This window comes from Ascaphus truei, chromosome 8 (assembly GCF_040206685.1).
Source record: "Ascaphus truei isolate aAscTru1 chromosome 8, aAscTru1.hap1, whole genome shotgun sequence".
Taxonomy (NCBI): domain Eukaryota; kingdom Metazoa; phylum Chordata; class Amphibia; order Anura; family Ascaphidae; genus Ascaphus; species Ascaphus truei.
The window spans coordinates 55,335,712-55,355,252 of NC_134490.1; the positions used below are offsets into that span (position 1 = coordinate 55,335,712).

At 50.3% G+C, this 19,541-nt stretch overlaps 1 protein-coding gene across 3 annotated transcripts in view; it reads left to right on the forward strand.

Moving 5' to 3' along the window:
- Positions 1-3,291: 3,291 nt before the first annotated feature.
- The window catches only part of PLEKHA1 (pleckstrin homology domain containing A1), a 40,095-nt gene continuing 23,845 nt past the window's right edge, over positions 3,292-19,541 (forward strand). For all 3 annotated transcript variants that reach the window (XM_075612111.1, XM_075612110.1, XM_075612108.1), the window contains exon 1: positions 3,292-3,449. The gene's annotated coding sequence lies outside the window, so the exon portion shown is untranslated. The remainder of the gene's footprint in view (positions 3,450-19,541) is intronic.

The window sequence follows — 19,541 nt, forward strand, 5'->3', positions numbered from 1 at the left end:
TTATGCATTTTACATTTCAATTATAACTACAGTGAAACTTTCTCTGGTATTAAAGAACAGTGCATACATCTTTATAATCACTTACTTATTCCCACACATGTATTGAAATCTCTATGAAAAGGACAAACAGAAGGTAGAACTCCCCAGTGAATATTAGATTAGGCATCAGGCTATTTTGCATGCTGTCAAATTTCCCATAGTTACCTTGACTTTTTAATTTTCAAAAAAAATATGTTTATGTATTAAACTTAGTTAACAAGGTAACAAAATAATATGTAACCTCATCCGTAATGGTTGGGCAGGAAAGTGTACAAAGTACAACAGATCTCTCGGTTCAAGTGGTATGTTTAGTGAAATGTGCACAAGGTGGCTGAGTTTACAAAGCTGACTATTTTTGGAGGAGAATGTATGGGATGTTATTGCAGAGCCTGATTCTCATTAGAGACTGAAACACAGCTGACACAGGTTTACACAATGTGCTTAAATAGAACAAAATACAATGCACATGTTTTTTGTTATATAAGATACTGTTTCACAGCATTCACGCCTTCACTAACAAGACGTCCACAAAGGATTCCAAGTTGATCATTGGCAGATCTGCACATAAGAGAAAATACTTGCCAGCTGACTGCAGGTGACGTGTGACAGTCTTGTGTTCCCGTTTGCTGGACACTTTTAATGCTGGCACATTTAATATCTACTATATATTTCAGAATATTTGTCTGTATGTCTCATTATGTTTGTTTGTGTCTCATTCTGCACGCCAAAACTGTGGCAGATAAGGAGCGTCAGATAGCTATAAAGTTTACACAGAAAGCAGATGAAGAAAGAAAGAGAGGAAGTCAGTTGGCAGGTGAGGAGAAAGTACGAATACTGGAGAAGGAGAGAGAGGCGGATAGAATTGGGGACATCATAAGGTATTAATGGAAAGTGAGGGGGGAGAGAAGAGGAGGGGGAGAGGGAAAGATATGGGGGAGGGGATGAGGTTGATTTCTTAGAATTCCCGAGCAACGTCGGGTACTTTCAGCTAGTATAATAAATAGTAATGTGATAGAAAAAAATCTGGGGCGCTCCCTCTAATGCGAGTAGATATCAAATTTAAAAGATGTGCCCATTAAAACCAAATGGTACAATACTGGCCCGGTTATATGATGCTGCTCAACCAGAAAGAGGATCCTCCCTTGATCCTCATGAACCGATAGAGATAAAAGGCGGTGAGCGCAAAGGTAAAATAAACAGTGGTTAGTATTACACGTTCTCCTCAAGATAAATCTGAGCTCTCAAAGGGTGGGGTGGGGGGGGGGGGGGTGATTAGAATATATAAGTAAATACTTTACTCACACAGCCGTGTGTGAGAATGGTTCTCATCGGTAAGTTCTTTATGCACTGTTGTGCCTCCTTCCGTCAGCAGCTGGTTCTCTGTATACCTGTGTGGTGTATACGCAGACCCCGGCGTCCTTGTGAGACCCAGTAAGGATGACAGACAGCCGCAGGGAAGATGTAAGGTAGTACAGTTTATTGAGTATCAAGTTAATGAGGTAGACAGAAATAGGCTTATTGAAGTCGTATGATAACCCTGCTCAACGTAAAAAAGAGGTCTAATTGATAATAGAGGAAATGCCAAACAGTGTAAAGGGGCGGTGCTCACAGGGAAATAAACTGTAGACTTGGAAAGAAAGGATCCCAATATGTGGCACTAGAGAGACATCCTAAATTAAAATGAATGCTTTATTATTATTATTATTATTAGTGTTTGGGTGAAGCGATGAAAAACAAAAAAAATAATTAAAATGAATTAAAAATAACGGAGGGCGTGTGGGCGTATATGTGCTACCGATCTAGCTAATTGATAGAGTGCTGAGATGTATAGTATAATCTGAAACTTGAAGCGTATGATCTATATATTTAGTACATATGATCTTAAAGTGGATATCTAGTCGTATAACCACTTTGTATCCTATTGCTGAAGGATTGATAGGTATTAAGTTATACTGCAGTGGTAAGGTAGTTATACTGTGTTACCTGCTATATAGTATCACAATTAATTACCCCAAATCACAAGTGGGAACCCTGAATGGGACCCTCTTACCACTAAACTGTTACAGATTTAACTGTTTATTTGGGTTGTGTACTGAAAGTAGCACTACAGTAAGCATATGAAGTAGCTACAGTCGTACTTAACATCAATGAAGATGTAGGCACGAGCAGCAGTTTTGAACACTTTACGATAGACTCTAGCTGTGACTGAAAATACATCGATTCCAGTCAGTATAAGGCCTCGTTCAGGGTGCCAGAGGCAGGAGTTGGAGGGCGGGCGTTCGGGAGGGCGGGCGGCAGTCTGCTGGGCGATGTGTGTTCATCCCCAGCAGACTTTTTCAGGAGTTGAGGGGGCGGGGCTACAGACCTGAGGTTAGGGATCGAAGTTGCTGTCTTGAAATCATTCTCAAGAATGATTTCATTGGCTGCCGAGGTCCCAGTGACGCTGCTGCAGCTTCAAAAAACGACTTGGTTTGTTTATTGAAACTGTAGCCAGCGTCAACTTCGCACTTCGGAGACAGAGCAGCTGCTACCCTGACAACCAATATTCAATTTTAATACATTGTGTCCCACGGCAGCTCACACGTAAGCACGCCCTCCCTCCGAAGCCAGCACCCTGAACGAGGCCTTACTTAATGATTAGAGTGCTGTTGCTGCCCATGACTGCAGTCTACGAAGCACGCCAACCTAAAAATGCGCTCTCACAGATACGCCGGCGTCACTGCAGTAGTGATGTCTGACTTACCCTATGGGAGTGGGCAAAGTGCTTAGGGAAGATACATGGCCGTCAACGGACAAAAAGCGACACGTCCCAGCTCGGAACTACGCGCTTCGCATACTATGAAAAAGGACATTTTTCTGCGGGCAGTTGCTACCTTGTATGGGCTAACATGAAATGTCCTTATATAAAATGTATAAAAACATGATGCTGGTCTATTAAAATGCAAAATAATCGATTTCTTTCTTGCTCCAGTATATGGGCATTAAAAATGTGTGTATGTGTGAATGTGTGAATGTGTGTGTGTATATATATATATATATTATATAATAAAATGTTATTCGTGGCATATATATATATATATATACACGCGCGCCCTAGATGTGTTTTCTATTTGCATTTCTCCTTTAAATAAATATATGTCGTTTACTTGTGTGTGTGACGTTTTACTTATTGCGGTGACGTCACCGGCCAGCATTCCTCGGAGCTGGGCAGGTATAATGCGCTGTCACGCTGAGGGGGCGGTGCCTCCGCGGCGTCAACTACACTGCGCGGCCCTGATTGGTGGATGGTGGCAGCGGCGGCCATGTTGGTGAAGGTGTCGGAGTGTGAGGCCTTCCGCCCGCAGAGAGGGAGCGGCGGTGCTTAGGAGAGACATTCACCGGCTGCACTGATATGGAACTGCACTATACAGGTGAGAGCGCGCGCTGCCTCCAGGAGAGAGGGAGATGGAGATGTCTCCAGGAGAGTCAGAGAGAGAGGGAGATGCCTCCAGGAGAGAGAGAGAGAGATCCCTCCAGGAGAGAGAGAGATGCCTCCAGGAGAGAGAGCGAGTGAGAGAGAGAGAGAGAGAGAGCAGCCTCCAGGAGAGAGACAGAGAGCAGCCTCCAGGAGAGAGAGAAAGAGCAGCCTCCAGGAGAGAGAGAGAGAGCAGCCTCCAGGAGAGGGCGAGAGCAGCTTCCAGGTGCCTCTGAGAGAGAGAGAGAGAGCTGCCTCCGAGAGAGAGAGAGAGAGAGAGAGAGAGAGAGAGAGAGAGAGAGCAGCCTCCAGGAGAGAGACAGAGAGCAGCCTCCAGGAGAGAGAGAAAGAGCAGCCTCCAGGAGAGAGAGAGAGAGCAGCCTCCAGGAGAGGGCGAGAGCAGCTTCCAGGTGCCTCTGAGAGAGAGAGAGAGCTGCCTCCGAGAGAGAGAGAGCTGCCTCCGAGAGAGAGAGTGCTGCCTCAGAGAGAGAGAGAGAGAGAGCTGCCTCAGAGAGAGAGAGAGAGCTGCCTCAGAGAGAGAGAGAGAGAGCTGCCTCAGAGAGAGAGAGAGAGCTGCCTCAGAGAGAGAGAGAGAGAGAGAGCTGCCTCAGAGAGAGAGAGCTGCCTCCGAGAGAGAGAGAGAGCTGCCTCCGAGAGAGAGAGAGCTGCCTCCGAGAGAGAGAGCTGCCTCCGAGAGAGAGAGAGCTGCCTCCGAGAGAGAGAGTGCTGCCTCCGAGAGAGAGAGCTGCCTCCGAGAGAGAGAGCTGCCTCCGAGAGAGAGAGCTGCCTCCGAGAGAGAGAGCTGCCTCCGAGAGAGAGAGCTGCCTCAGAGAGAGAGAGAGTTGCCTCCGAGAGAGAGAGAGAGCTGCCTCCACGAAAGTGAGAGAGCTGCCTCCAGGAGAGTCAGTGAGAGAGCGCTGCTCCCAGTAGTGAGAGAGCGCTGCTCCCAGTAGTGAGAGAGCGCTGCTCCCAGTAGTGAGAGAGCGCTGCCTCCAGTAGTGAGAGAGCGCTGCCTCCAGTAGTGAGAGAGCGCTGCCTCCAGTAGTGAGAGAGAGCGCTGCCTCCAGGAGAGAGAGAGAGAGCGCTGCCTCCAGGAGAGAGAGAGAGCGCTGCCTCCAGGAGAGAGAGAGAGCGCTGCCTCCAGGAGAGAGAGAGAGCGCTGCCTCCAGGAGAGAGAGAGAGCGCTGCCTCCAGGAGAGAGAGAGAGAGCGCTGCCTCCAGGAGAGAGAGAGAGAGCGCTGCCTCCAGGAGAGAGAGAGAGAGCGCTGCCTCCAGGAGAGAGAGAGAGAGCGCTGCCTCCAGGAGAGAGAGAGAGCGCTGCCTCCAGGAGAGAGAGAGCAGCCTCCAGGAGAGAGAGAGAGCAGCCTCCAGGAGAGAGAGAGAGCAGCCTCCAGGAGAGAGAGAGAGAGAGAGAGAGCAGCCTCCAGGAGAGAGAGAGCAGCCTCCAGGAGAGAGAGAGCAGCCTCCAGAAGAGAGAGAGCAGCTTCCAGGAGAGAGAGAGAGAGAGAGAGAGAGAGAGAGCTGCCTCCAGGAGAGAGAGAGAGGGAGAGCTGCCTCCAGGAGAGAGAGAGAGAGCTGCCTCCAGGAGAGACAGAGAGCTGCCTCCAGGAGAGAGAGAGAGAGAGAGCTGCCTCTGAGAGAGAGAGAGAGAGAGAGAGCTGCCTCTGAGAGAGAGAGAGAGAGAGCTGCCTCCGAGAGAGAGAGCTGCCTCTGAGAGAGAGAGAGAGAGCTGCCTCCGAGAGAGAGAGAGAGCTGCCTCCGAGAGAGAGAGAGCTGCCTCCGAGAGAGAGAGAGCTGCCTCCGAGAGAGAGAGAGAGCTGCCTCCGAGAGCTGCCTCCGAGAGAGAGAGAGCTGCCTCCGAGAGAGAGAGAGAGCTGCATCCGAGAGAGAGAGAGAGCTGCCTCCGAGAGAGAGAGAGCTGCCTCCGAGAGAGAGAGAGCTGCCTCCGAGAGAGAGAGAGCTGCCTCCGAGAGAGAGAGCTGCCTCCGAGAGAGAGAGCTGCCTCCGAGAGGGAGAGCTGCCTCCGAGAGGGAGAGCTGCCTCCGAGAGAGAGAGAGCTGCCTCCGAGAGAGAGAGCTGCCTCCGAGAGAGAGAGCTGCCTCCGAGAGAGAGAGCTGCCTCCGAGAGAGAGAGAGCTGCCTCCGAGAGAGAGAGAGCTGCCTCCGAGAGAGAGAGAGCTGCCTCCGAGAGAGAGAGAGCTGCCTCCGAGAGAGAGAGAGCTGCCTCCGAGAGAGAGAGAGCTGCCTCCGAGAGAGAGAGCTGCCTCCGAGAGAGAGAGAGCTGCCTCCGAGAGAGAGAGCTGCCTCCGAGAGAAAGAGCTGCCTCCGAGATAGAGAGCTGCCTCCGAGAGAGAGAGAGAGAGAGCTGCCTCCGAGAGAGAGAGAGCTGCCTCCGAGAGAGAGAGAGAGAGAGAGCTGCCTCCGAGAGAGAGAGAGAGCTGCCTCCGAGAGAGAGAGAGAGCTGCCTCCGAGAGAGAGAGAGAGCTGCCTCCGAGAGAGAGAGAGAGAGCTGCCTCCGAGAGAGAGAGAGAGAGCTGCCTCCGAGAGAGAGAGAGAGCTGCCTCCGAGAGAGAGAGAGAGCTGCCTCCGAGAGAGAGAGAGCTGCCTCTGAGAGAGAGAGAGCTGCCTCCGAGAGAGAGAGAAAGCTGCCTCCGAGAGAGAGAGCTGCCTCCGAGAGAGAGAGAGAGAGCTGCCTCCGAGAGAGAGAGAGAGAGCTGCCTCCGAGAGAGAGAGAGAGAGCTGCCTCCGAGAGAGAGAGAGAGAGAGAGCTGCCTCCGAGAGAGAGAGCTGCCTCCGAGAGAGAGAGCTGCCTCCGAGAGAGAGAGCTGCCTCCGAGAGAGAGAGCTGCCTCCGAGAGAGAGAGCTGCCTCAGAGAGAGAGAGCTGCCTCAGAGAGAGAGAGCTGCCTCAGAGAGAGAGAGCTGCCTCAGAGAGAGAGAGCTGCCTCAGAGAGAGCTGCCTCAGAGAGAGAGAGAGAGCTGCCTCAGAGAGAGAGAGCTGCCTCAGAGAGAGAGAGCTGCCTCAGAGAGAGAGAGAGCTGCCTCAGAGAGAGAGAGAGCTGCCTCAGAGAGAGAGAGAGAGAGCTGCCTCATAGAGAGAGAGAGAGGGCTGCCTCAGAGAGAGAGAGAGCTGCCTCAGAGAGAGAGAGAGCTGCCTCAGAGAGAGAGAGAGCTGCCTCAGAGAGAGAGCTGCCTCAGAGAGAGAGCTGCCTCAGAGAGAGAGAGAGAGAGAGAGAGAGAGCTGCCTCAGAGAGAGAGAGAGAGAGAGAGCTGCCTCAGAGAGAGAGAGAGAGAGAGAGAGCTGCCTCAGAGAGAGAGAGAGAGAGAGAGAGCTGCCTCAGAGAGAGAGAGAGAGAGAGAGCTGCCTCAGAGAGAGAGAGAGAGAGAGCTGCCTCAGAGAGAGAGAGAGCTGCCTCAGAGAGAGAGAGAGCTGCCTCAGAGAGAGAGAGAGCTGCCTCAGAGAGAGAGAGAGCTGCCTCAGAGAGAGAGAGAGAGCTGCCTCAGAGAGAGAGAGAGCTGCCTCAGAGAGAGAGAGAGCTGCCTCAGAGAGAGAGAGAGAGCTGCCTCAGAGAGAGAGAGAGAGCTGCCTCAGAGAGAGAGAGAGAGCTGCCTCCGAGAGAGAGAGAGAGAGCTGCCTCCGAGAGAGAGAGAGAGAGCTGCCTCCGAGAGAGAGCTGCCTCCGAGAGAGAGCTGCCGCAGAGAGAGAGAGCTGCCGCCGAGAGAGAGAGAGCTGCCGCCGAGAGAGAGAGAGCTGCCGCCGAGAGAGAGCTGCCTCCGAGAGAGAGAGAGCTGCCTCCGAGAGAGAGAGCTGCCTCCGAGAGAGAGAGCTGCCTCCGAGAGAGAGAGCTGCCTCCGAGAGAGAGAGCTGCCTCCGAGAGAGAGAGCTGCCTCCGAGAGAGAGCTGCCTCTGAGAGAGAGCTGCCTCCAAGAGAGAGAGAGAGAGAGCTGCCTCCGAGAGAGAGAGAGCTGTATCCGAGAGAGAGAGAGAGCTGCCTCCGAGAGAGAGCTGCCTCCGAGAGAGAGCTGCCTCCGAGAGAGAGAGAGAGCTGCCTCCAGGAGAGAGAGAGAGAGAGCTGCCTCCAGGAGAGAGAGAGAGAGAGCTGCTTCCAGGAGAGAGAGAGAGAGAGCTGCTTCCAGGAGAGAGAGAGAGAGCTGCCTCCAGGAGATAGAGAGAGCTGCCTCCAGGAGAGAGAGAGAGCTGCCTCCAGGAGAGAGTTGCCACTGAGGGGGATAGAGAGGGACCCGTTCCAGTGAGAGAAGGCAGTTGGATAACTGTTCCCTCAGAGAGATAAGCCGGATCCTCTAGAGAGAAAGTGACTGCAGATTTAGCCGCACACAGATAAACCCACAGACTGAGACGCGCCGTAAACCTAAACCCCACATACTTCTGTGTAACTGTTACCTATGTACCTTATAAATATTATAACCTGCTCTCTTTTATACAAGGCTTTGGCAACACTGAAATGTAAATGTCATGCCAATAAATCAAATAACCTAATTTGACTGCAGAGAAACCTCTCACCTTCCCTGAGAGACTAATTAGACCCCCAGAGAGAGCGCGATGGCCATTAATCCCCTCCCCAGAGAGTGACAGATCCCACTCACTTGATTACACTGTGTGACAGAGGAAGACATCTCTTCCATGCTCATTGTGTGATAACTGCGTGACAGACGGCCCCCCATGGACTTGTATATTTACCACACAGTGAGTTGTTAGTACTGTCATCCTTTGTTGCCTGCACCTCCTGGGCAGATATGACCCTGAAACTCTAATCGTCATAATTTAAGGCTTTTGAAGTGAAACTTCTATGCTGGCAAACCTACCAAATGAAAATTTGCCTTGGAGTAAATCGCCTTCATGGTGACGGAAGTGCAGCCACGGAAGTGACGTCACTGCTGGCAGAAGAGGCCGTCAGTGTTGCCAGCTCGGCGTGGATGCGGAGGCCTCTCGCGCTCGGCAAGCAGGAGCCGTTGCCGATGGCTCCAGCCGAGCGCACCTGCGCAGTAGGCGCTGGTTCCGGCTCGGCGCGCCTGCCAGAAGGCACCGGCGCACCAGCAGCAGGACACAGAGACACACACACACACACACAGAGACACACACACACACAGACTGACACGCAAGGAATTCACAGTTACTATAAATATAGAAGTGAAAATAGCTAAAACGCGTTCTAAGTCAGACTTCTTTGCGTTTTGGCACTGAAATTGTGTTTTGATTTTTAATTATAAACACCACCTGACAAATACAATTTATGTGACAAAAGACAAATAAGTTTTACTTAAAATGCGCGTGCTCGGCACACACACTTTTTATTTTATTTTTTTAAATAGGAGTGTCATGTTTTGGATTCTCAGAGTACATTATGCATGTAAAAGCCTTCCCTAAAATAAGATACATGAATGGGGAGAGCCTATACTTTATTGCAGGGGTTCTCAACTCCAGTCCTCAAGGCACCCCCCCCTCTCAACAGGTCTGGTTTTCAGGATATCCCTGCTTCAGCACAGGTGGCTCAATCAGTGGTGCTGTCGAAAGACTGAGCCACTTATTGAGCCACCTGTGCTGAAGCAGGGATACCCTTAAAACTTGACCTATTAGAGGGTCTTGAGGACTGGAGTTGAGAACCCCTCCTTTATTGCACTTAAATGCGTAAGTAACCACGTGTATGTAAAATAAGAACCTAATTTGTTCCTTATCCATTAAAACCCTGCTCATCAACACTGTTTTGGGCCATAAGAACATCTTTCTTCTGACTCTTTTATGGTCCATATCATTGTTCATGAGGATCCTTAAATTTTAAAGAGAGAAAAGTGGTGGGTTACCAATTTAAAAGGTCATTTATGCAAGCAGTGTGTGCTTTAAGGGGGTGTCTTGCACGTGGGAGCTCGTGGTCCTTCCTGCCCTGCTTCCAGATCTCAGTCTATTTTACAGTGCTTTTGTGTAGCTCCACAGTGAAGGTACCTCTAGTTTATAACAACTATATGTTCCCAATCCTGTCCTGGGGAACATAAACTGCACGTGGTTTATAGCATAACGAATACATTTGGGAACACATAAGAAGGCACGTGGAACAAAAATGAGATGTGTGTTGCAATCCTGAAGATGCACTCTGACTTGGTGCTCTTGTGATAGATTTAAAACCTTATCTTGGACTAAGAGCTTATTGCCCCCCGACTTGCTTTGTTCTTTATGGCGGCATCGTTATGACGTGTGCATGGTTTGGGGGGAAGTGGCGAATGTGACCGAGTAGCCATGGGAACTACATGAATGTTTTACTTGCAGAGCTCACCTGCAATTTGAATTATGAGCAGTCTTCGACAGCATGAGATTAATTGGCCGAGTTTTATTTTAGTCTGTGCTCTAAAGCAGGGGGGCTCAACTCCAGTCCTCAAGCCCCCTCAACAGGTCAGGTTTTTAGAATATGCCTGCTTCAGCACAGGTGGCTCAATCAGAGGCTCAGTCTTTGACTGAGCCTCTGATTGTGCCACCTGTGCTGCAGCTGGGATATCCTGAAAACCTGACCTGTTTGGGGGGTGGGGGCATGAGGCCTGGAATTGAGCCCCTCTGCTGTAAAGTACAATCAGATCCTAGAGTCATATTGCCAAATGACTGGTGTTGGTTTGGGGAATTAACCTTGAGTTCCCTGGAAACTGCATTCAAACTCCCTACTGCCTGAATTCTTTGGTATTTGCATTTCTAGTTGTATCTAGAGTTGCTGCATGTGCTCAGTTTCAGTAATTTAGGCAATACATGGTACTAACACTCAACAACTGATGACTTTTTGAAGCTTAAAGGAATCCCGCATATCATGAAGGGGTTAATTAGATGGCAGTGTTTGACCCCTTTGAGTGATTTTTAAAGCGCAGAACTGTCTGCCTGGTGCGAGACGGTTTAAGGCGGCTGGTGGCAGTCACATTTTAGTGAGGCATCAACATGAACACGTTTCGAGGCTTGTAATTTGGAACAGGATAGTTGTCGCCTCTTCACTGGGACAGAACATGTCATCGCTGGTTGGAACTCAGCTGAGATTTTGTTTCAGGAGCAAATACCTCTGAATTTGCATTATTTAAACAACCTACATGCTTCTGATGCTAAATGTTCCACTGATGGGTTTTCGGAAGGTCAGTATGTGTCTGATAGTAGCGACATTTTTAGCATGCCTCGCTGGTAGAATTGCTGCTATAGTTTCTTGCACGAATGTGGAAAAGTACATCATTTAATACGTTCTAAGTATTGCCCACCAAACAGAACAACTTTAGAATGTGCACACGGAGAAATCCCTGCTCTGCAAAACCTGCGAGTGAATAGAGAGGTATGGTCAAGATACATCTCCAAGATGGTGAACCTGGCCAGGATATGCATATAGATCAATATTTCTATCCGTGTTTTTAAATTTCCCTTGTTCAAGAAATAGCCCTCAGGGATTCAGATAAGCTTAGTCAGACCGTCTCCGAATGCAATATATTAATAGCGAGCACAACCGCAAGGTTAATCTGGAAAAGGTCAATTGTTGTGTTTAAGTATGAATGCGCTTAACAAAAAATGAATAGCATACAGTGATACGGATTGGCAATACTGTATATAAAGCTTCAGTGGGTTTTTTCTTATCTAAAATATTTCCTAAAACCGCATTGGAGTTATCCCACTTTTTGTTTTATCTGCTGAAACCATTAACCACACACAATGCTCTTGGTTACAGGACAGTGCGGAGAGGTGAGGTACAATCTCTTCCTGCAAATACATTGCGACTGTAGAAAAAGTTTAATATATTTCATAGCTATATAAGCAAAGAAGGGTGGGTAGCCGTGTTGGTCCATCCTTCCATGTAGTAACATAGTAGGGAGAGGGAGTAGGGGGTATGAAACCTTTTTATTGGACCAACAAGTAGTTGGTATTTTACAAGCTTTCGAACCTCTCCGGGTAGGATTAGGACCTGATGAAGGACCCTGAAAGGTTGGAAAGCTTGTAACATCAACTAATTGTTGGTGGAATATAAGGTATCATACCCCCTATTCCCTCTCCCTCCTTTGTTACTGCATGGCTTTCTAAGGCTGCGCTTATAGTGCTGGCGATGTCGGGTCGCGGAAAAAAAAATGCATTGTCGCCGTTGCATGCACTTATAGTGGAAGCGATGGCAACGGAGCGACAGTGCTACCAGAAATCTGGTAGTCATTGATATTTGATTTTTTTCTGCAACGGTCTCCCCTTGCGGCCAATCGGGAGCTTCTCCGTGCCTCTGCCCTCCCCTTTTATGACGTCATCCAGCTGCGTCGCCTAAACTTCCAAATAAAACTTGTCTCAAGGGTGACGTCATCAGTCGACGTCGCAATCTGTATAAGTGCAGCTTTAGGCTAAGTCCATGCTGTCCGCGCGCGGCACGATCACATTGCCTTAAGGCATTGATCACGCCCATAGACCGTGCGGGTGCGACAGCAGGAGGGGGCGCGTTGCGCGAGGAATTGGTTGAAACTGATTTCTCTGCACGACTGGCAGGTCACGTGAGCAGTTCGCCCAATGAGAGCGAACTAGCTCCGTGACATCAAGGACACGCCCCTAAACACGTCCCCCCGACGGTGTGTCTAGCATGTCCGAAGCACCCTGCTTCACGCTGGTGACATCATGGACGTGCACGCCTCCGCGCGGGCGAAAGCTGTATGGACTTGGCCTAAGGCTACGGCCCTAGTGCCTGCGCTGCACGCGCGGCTGCGAGGCTGGCGGCGCGTGCAGCCGAATTCCCCGGCCTGCAGTTAGCTGCAGGGGGAAAGACGAGGGGCGCGGCCATGACGTCACCCGGCAGTTTCACCCTCATTGGCTGTACCGCCGGGGGCGTGGCCTAACGCTCCGTCACAGGTCTAATCACACTTTTAATGTGAGTCTGAAAAACGCACCGCGCAGCGGCCACCCCCGGCCCCATTGAGGGGCGGCTCTTGTCCGGCAGGCGCTGCAGTAGCCAGTGGGGACCAATCCTAAGAAGGGGGAACTTTTTGAGCTGTAATGTTTTTATAGTGCTGCTGCCTATACTTACACCGTACTCATTTGTATACACGACTGCTTTAATGCTGGTGTTCAAGTGACTAATTCAGCCATCCATTGCAGAGTAGTTCTCTTCCTGCCCCTCTTGCTGTGAAGGGTGGTGAATTGGGTGGAAATATGTGGAGTATCAGGCCATCGGGAGCACTCGGCGCTTTTGCTGGGTGTGTCAGGGGTAAGGTAATCTTATATGTGTATAACATTACTGCCTGCTCTCGCAGCCAAGCTAATCATCCATTAGGCCTTGGCCATGTTTGGCGCTTGCTCGCTCTCGCTTGCTGCCGCTCGCTCTACCTGGAGCTTTTTGCTGTCCTTACAGAGGAGACAGCAAGCGCTTGGGAGGCGGGTATCACTGTGTGTGTTGGTAGCTGTCAGTGTGTGTGTCACTGGGGAACGTGTGTGTGTGTGTGTGTGTGTGTGTGTGTGTATTATATAATATCTTAAAAATTAAAAAAAAAAGACATGTTGTGAGAATAAATTATTTATTAACATTGTGCAACTTTGATAAATATATTCACGCACACACACACGCGCACACACGCATACACATACACACACACACACACACACACACAATGCACACACACATGCACACACATATACATACACACACACACACACACGCGCACACACGCATACACATACACACACACGCATACACACACACACACACGCACACACACATGCACACACACATGCACACACACATGCACACACATATACTGTACATACACACACACACACACACACACACACATGCATACACATACACACACACACACATGCACACGCACACGCACAAAGGCACACACACACACACATGCATACACAAAGGCACACACACACACATGCATACACAAAGGCACACACACACAAAGGCACACACACATGCATACACAAAGGCACACACACACACACACACACACACATGCATACACAAAGGCACACACACACACATGCATACACAAATGCACACACACACACACACACACACACACACACACACACACACACACACATGCATACACAAAGGCACACACACACACACACACACACATGCATACACAAAGGCACACACACACACACACACACACACACACACACACATGCATACACAAAGGCACACACACACATGCATACACAAAGGCACACACACACAAAGGCACACACACACACACACACACAAAGGCACACACACACACACACACACACAAAGGCACACACACACACACACACACACAAAGGCACACACACACACACACACATGCATATACATACACACACACACACACACACGAGACATGGATCGGGGTAGAAGGGGGACAGACCGTCAGGGGGCGGGCGCGTCACTGGCCGGGGGCGGGCCAGTGACATCACGGAGCTGGTTCGCCCTCATTGGGCGAACCGCTCACGTGACCGGCCTGTCTCGCCGGCAAGCGGGGGAATTTTAAATTCCCCCAAGACCTGCGCTTCCGCAAGCGCGCGGAAGCGCAGGTGAGCCCCTACTAAAGCCGCTCTAATTGCGGCTGTAGGGGCTCAGTGCTGAGCGGGAGCGCGCCTCAGCGCGCTTCCGCCAGCAAGCAGGTAACATGTCCGGGGCCTTAGATGTATGTTTTATCTCTGCAATAAAGCTGGGAGTTCCCATGCGGGTTGTGGTTCAAAATAAGGAATCTCTGCCCCATATTATCCATATTTCTGCAGGTTTTAACCTGCTTTCCTGGGCAGTGAAGAAGTTAAACACATGCTATAGGATGAGCTTTTTGGATAGTTTCTACTTTAGAAAAAAAAAAATATATATATAATTTTTTTTTGTGTGTGGGGGCGTTATAACAGAATTATGAGCAGAATGTAAATACTCTTTACTGGTTTTTTTAAATCTGGTGTAAAGAGGACCTTTTTAAGGTGAAAATCCCTCTGCGACCAAATTATACCAATTGCATTAGCATTTTTAAGGAGTTCTGAGTAATTTGTGCCATTTTTATAAAAAAAAATCTGTTCTAGAAGTATTTTTAAGTTATAAATATATATTATTAGTAGTATTATATTTTGTGTGTTCCAACATATCCTGCAGCACTGTACAATGTGGGAGGGAGGACACATGCATGACACACGTGTACATATGTTCCCCCAAGGAGATGTTAAATCATTGTAAATAAGACCTGGAAGGGGTTTGATACGGTTATGTCTGATGCCACTATGTTTTCAATAAGCGTTTGCACAGTCTCTTGTGGGGGAATGTTTATGATCAGGACCAGGCTAGGTTGATGGACAAATACTGATTCATTTAGATGCCCCTAAGAAATGCAATTTATAACTCATTTCCAGAAAAACACAAGAAGCTTTTTAGCATGGTTAAATTACTTTAAGGCAGGGGTGCGCAAACTGGGGGGCGTGAGATTTTTCTGGAGGGGTGGGGGGTGGGGGGGGGAGGGCTGCACCGCGGTTGCAGAGGCCCCGCCCTCTTTCCCCTGGCATTTAATTTAAATGCCTTTGGGATCGCGTGAGGCCACAGCAACCTCAACTTACCTTGATTCTGTCGGCTTTAGAACTCGTCTCCATGGCAACGCGGCGTCAAATGACGTCATGTGATGTCGCATGACCCCGCAGCGTCATTTGACGCCACACCAAGGTAAGAGGGGGGGGGGGGGCGCGAGCACCGGGGGAGCTGCTCCACAACTTTGCACTCCCCTGCTTTAAGGGCACCATTTAGATCAGGGGAGGGCAACTCCAGTCCTCAAGGGCCACCAACAGGTCAGGTTTTCAGGATATCCCTACTTCAGCACGGGTGACTCAATCAGTGACTCAGTCGAAGCCACTGATTTAGTCACCTGTGCTGAAGCAGGGATATCCTTTAAAACTTGATCTGTTGGAGGACTGGAGTTGCCGCCCCTGATTTAGATTGTCTAATTGTTTGCAAAAGGCGGTTGTTTGTCCACCTGTTTCTTTTAAACCTTTGAGAGCCCCAGGATCTGCCCTGCAAATCATAAGGGCTGGCTCCTTAAAAGCTGAATGTGGTTGGGACGTAAGTGGGGTTCCTTCACGCCCTGGCCCGCTGGATACTCCACCTCCGCTCTGATCTTATTCCAAGCAGGATGTTCCTTACGCAAACGCTCTCTTGGTTTGAGTTCCGGAGAACGGTGTGCACTCTAAAGGGTTAAATCTGAAAAATAATCTGAAGGCCTTCAATACAGATGTGTTTTTAATTATTAACCCCGTCTGGTTTAGGAAAGACCTGCATTGGTGTGATGGTAGCATAGGCTTGCCAGTGTGTTATTTATATATTGAGGCAGAGCTAAACACACACGTAGCCTACAGTAGTAATCTTTGTAATGCTTTCTTACCTCTCTCAATAGATTGAATGAAATGGACACTAAAACAGTAATGTGTAATAATAATGGCCCCTGTTCATTACGATACAGGTTATTTCAAGGGGGCTCAACTCTAGTCCTCCAGCCCCTCCAAAAGGTCAGGTTTTCAGGATATCCCAGCTTCAGCACAGGTGGCTCAATTGGGGGCTCAGTCCCTGAAGCTGGGACACATTGAGCCACCTGTGCTTAAGCAGGGATATTCTGAAAACCTGACCTGTTGGGGTGGGGGGAGGGGAAAGAGGTGGCTTGAGGACTGGAGTTGAGCCCCCAGGGTTATTTCACAGTCGCTGCCCGGGCCTATCAGAGTTATGTGAATGCCGGTGATAGGTGTTTTGTTTTGTTCAGTACATGGAAGGTATTTGAATTCAATTTAATTCAGTTACTGTTGAAATATGAAGTGCTGTTTTGAATATCAATGCAGATTTATGTACTATTTTCATAAACAAAGAGGCACACATTATTTCTGAACCAAAAGGGACCTCTTACAGAATGAAGGGAAGTGACTCCGTGGGCCTGCTTTCCAAAATCCGGATCCCATTCCTAGCTGCGCCCCCACAGTTTCTTGCTCACAGGCTGCTGGACTTTGGCCCGTGTCCCTAAGGGGTGATAGCAAGCAGCTCCGCTCTGCGCTGAAGGAAAGCCCCAGGATGGAGGGGGAGAGCTTTGTGTGTCCTGCAATTGTTTCTTTGAGATGGGACAATGACCCAATGTTTGCTTCGCTAATAAGATTCAGCTGCAGAGAGAGGTTCATTGATGGAAGGTCTCCTTTGTCCTGTTGTTCCAGTGTGGCTTCTGCTCTTTAGAGAGGAAGCATGCACAGCGCGACGAGGAGCTACCCTGTTGTCAGGAGTGTGTTTAGTGTACTATTTTCTGCACAGAGACTAAGAAATTGGTTGCGCTCTGTGAATAATGCATTTTCTTTAAATTCCCAGACGAAATGCTAACAGTTGGGATAGAGCTTGTGAATATTTAAGGTGCACTGAAGTTTTTTTTGATGTTGAAGCCTTCCCATGTAAGGAAACGTGTAGAAGCCTAAAGCCACACTAAATATGACACTGCACTTCCAGCTTGAAGTTCTTCTTTCAATACTTCAGTATGTTTATTCCCACTGTGTCTGCAGTTCCCTCCCACACCCCCAAAAACGGATTAAGAAACCACGGTAGTGGAAAAAGACCCATCTTGGGTATCGCCATGGGGTAGTGCTTAGCCTTTTTGGGAACCGCGCAAAGTTAACATGGCAGACTTGTGCATTGAGCTACTCTGTGTGGATGGGCAATGCGGAATGGGATGTCTGGCCGCGACCAAATAGCCGCCAAGACTACTCACCCGTAGGTCACCTTCGTCACCGGCCACCTGGCCGCCTTCCTCCATCTTTTAATGTCCTCAAATCTCTCCAGCCACAGGGCGCCTCGCACGGCCGCTGCTCAGACTGTATTTGTGAGCGCGCCTGTGCGTGCGACCCAGCAGCATACTCAGCGCGGCTGCCAGCAGGACAGACACATGCTTACGTTTCCCACGTGAAATTAAAAAATGTGTTCTGCCTGCCGGCGGTCGCACTGAGGGTCCTGCTGGGGCGCTCTCACAAATGCAGCCGGAGTGGTGGCCGCACGCTCTGCGGCTAGGGAGATCCGTGGACATTTGAAGATGGTGGATGGCGGTGAGTAGTTTTGGCCGTGGAGCGTTGGTGGTGATTTGGTCGCTGTCAAACTTCCTAGACCGTTTACAAGGCTAATGTCAGCTGTCCTGTAGTTTATAGAGTATCTATTCAGTGGTTACATGTCTGCGGTCTGCGTATGTAGATTAGGGCCAGTATTTATATTCACAGCTGTAGTTTGGTTACTTTTTGTTCGCAAATCGTTACATTTGTTTTTTAATACGCTGCTTGAAGTAAATATTGCTGGCAGAAAAGCAGCGGGTCTGAGATAACTGTATGGGTTTGTATGGAGCACATAGTAATCACATTTACTACCATGTTTTGCAGTAGTCTTTAAAAGGTGCTGTTATAAGCACAAAAAGCTTTTTTCCAATTGTATTCACCTTCCTTAATCACATTATTTGTCCTTGAAAAGTGGAAGTTTGGTAAAAGTGCCTAAAAAGAGCAGTGTATATAGTAGATTCCTTGGTGTTTCATTTCTCTTAAGTATAGAAGACCACTATAGAGGAAAGGGGCCTGAGAGACAATATTTCAGCTACCTTAAAAGCAATGTACAGTAATAAAGCAATGGGGAGAGCCAGCAGGATGTTAGGTGGTACAGGGAGAGGTATTAGCAGCAGAAAGAAATAGGATGCTGTGCACTTTATGGACCATTGGTGAGACCGCACCTATAGTACTGGGTTAAGTTCTGGACACCATATTTCAGGAAGGGCATACATAAATTGGAGATGTATGTGCATAGAAGGGCTACTAAACGGGTGCAGTGCTGTCAAACACGCGGTCCTCCGGAACCTTCTGTCCGGTCCGGAGACCAGGTACCAGGACACGAGCTGGTGTGGGGGAGGGGCCTGTGCTGGTGTGGGGGAGGGGCCTGTGCTGGTGTGGGAGAGGGGGCCTGTGCTGGTGTGGGAGAGGGTGCCTGTGCTGGTGTGGGGGAGGCGCTCGTGCTGCCTGCTCCATGCTGCTCCCGCACTTGACTGCAGCAGGAACTCTCGCGAGCCTTGCTGGGCCAATAGGAGTGCCCGGTTATCTTGTGGGATCCTGCTGCAGTCAGGTGTGGGAGCAGCATGGAACAGGCAGCATAGGCCCTTCCCCCGCAGCGCAGACCCCTTCCCCCCACAGCGCAGACCCCTTCCACCCCACAGCGCAGACCCCTTCCCCCCACAGCGCAGACTCCTTCCCCCCACAGCGCAGACACCTTCCCCCCACAGCGCAGACTCCTTCCCCCCACAGCGCAGACCCCTTCCACCCCACAGCGCAGACCCCTTCCACCCCACAGCGCAGACCCCTTCCACCCCACAGCGCAGACCCCTTCCACCCCACAGCGCAGACTCCTTCCCCCCACAGCGCAGACCCCTTCCACCCCACAGCGCAGACCCCTTCCACCCCACAGCGCAGACCCCTTCCACCCCACAGCGCAGACCCCTTCCACCCCACAGCACAGACCCCTTCCACCCCACAGCGCAGACCCCTTCCACCCCACAGCGCAGACCCCTTCCACCCCACAGCGCAGACCCCTTCCACCCCACAGCACAGACCCCTTCCACCCCACAGCGCAGACCCCTTCCACCCCACAGCGCAGACCCCTTCCCCCCACAGCGCAGACTCCTTCCCCCCACAGCGCAGACCCCTTCCACCCCACAGCGCAGACCCCTTCCCCCCACAGCGCAGACTCCTTCCCCCCACAGCGCAGACTCCTTCCCCCCACAGCAAAGACTCCTTCCCCCCCACAGCGCAGACTCCTTCCCCACCACAGCGCAGACCCCTTCCCCCCACAGCACAGACCCCTTCCACCCCACAGCGCAGACCCCTTCCACCCCCACAGCGCACACCCCTTCCCCCCCACAGCGCAGATCCCTTCCCCCCCACAGCGCAGACCCCTCCCCCACCACAGCGCAGACCCCTCCCACCCCACAGCGCACACCCCTTCCCCCCCACAGTGCAGACCCCTTCCACCCCACAGCGCACACCCCTTCCACCCCACAGCGCAGACCCCTTCCA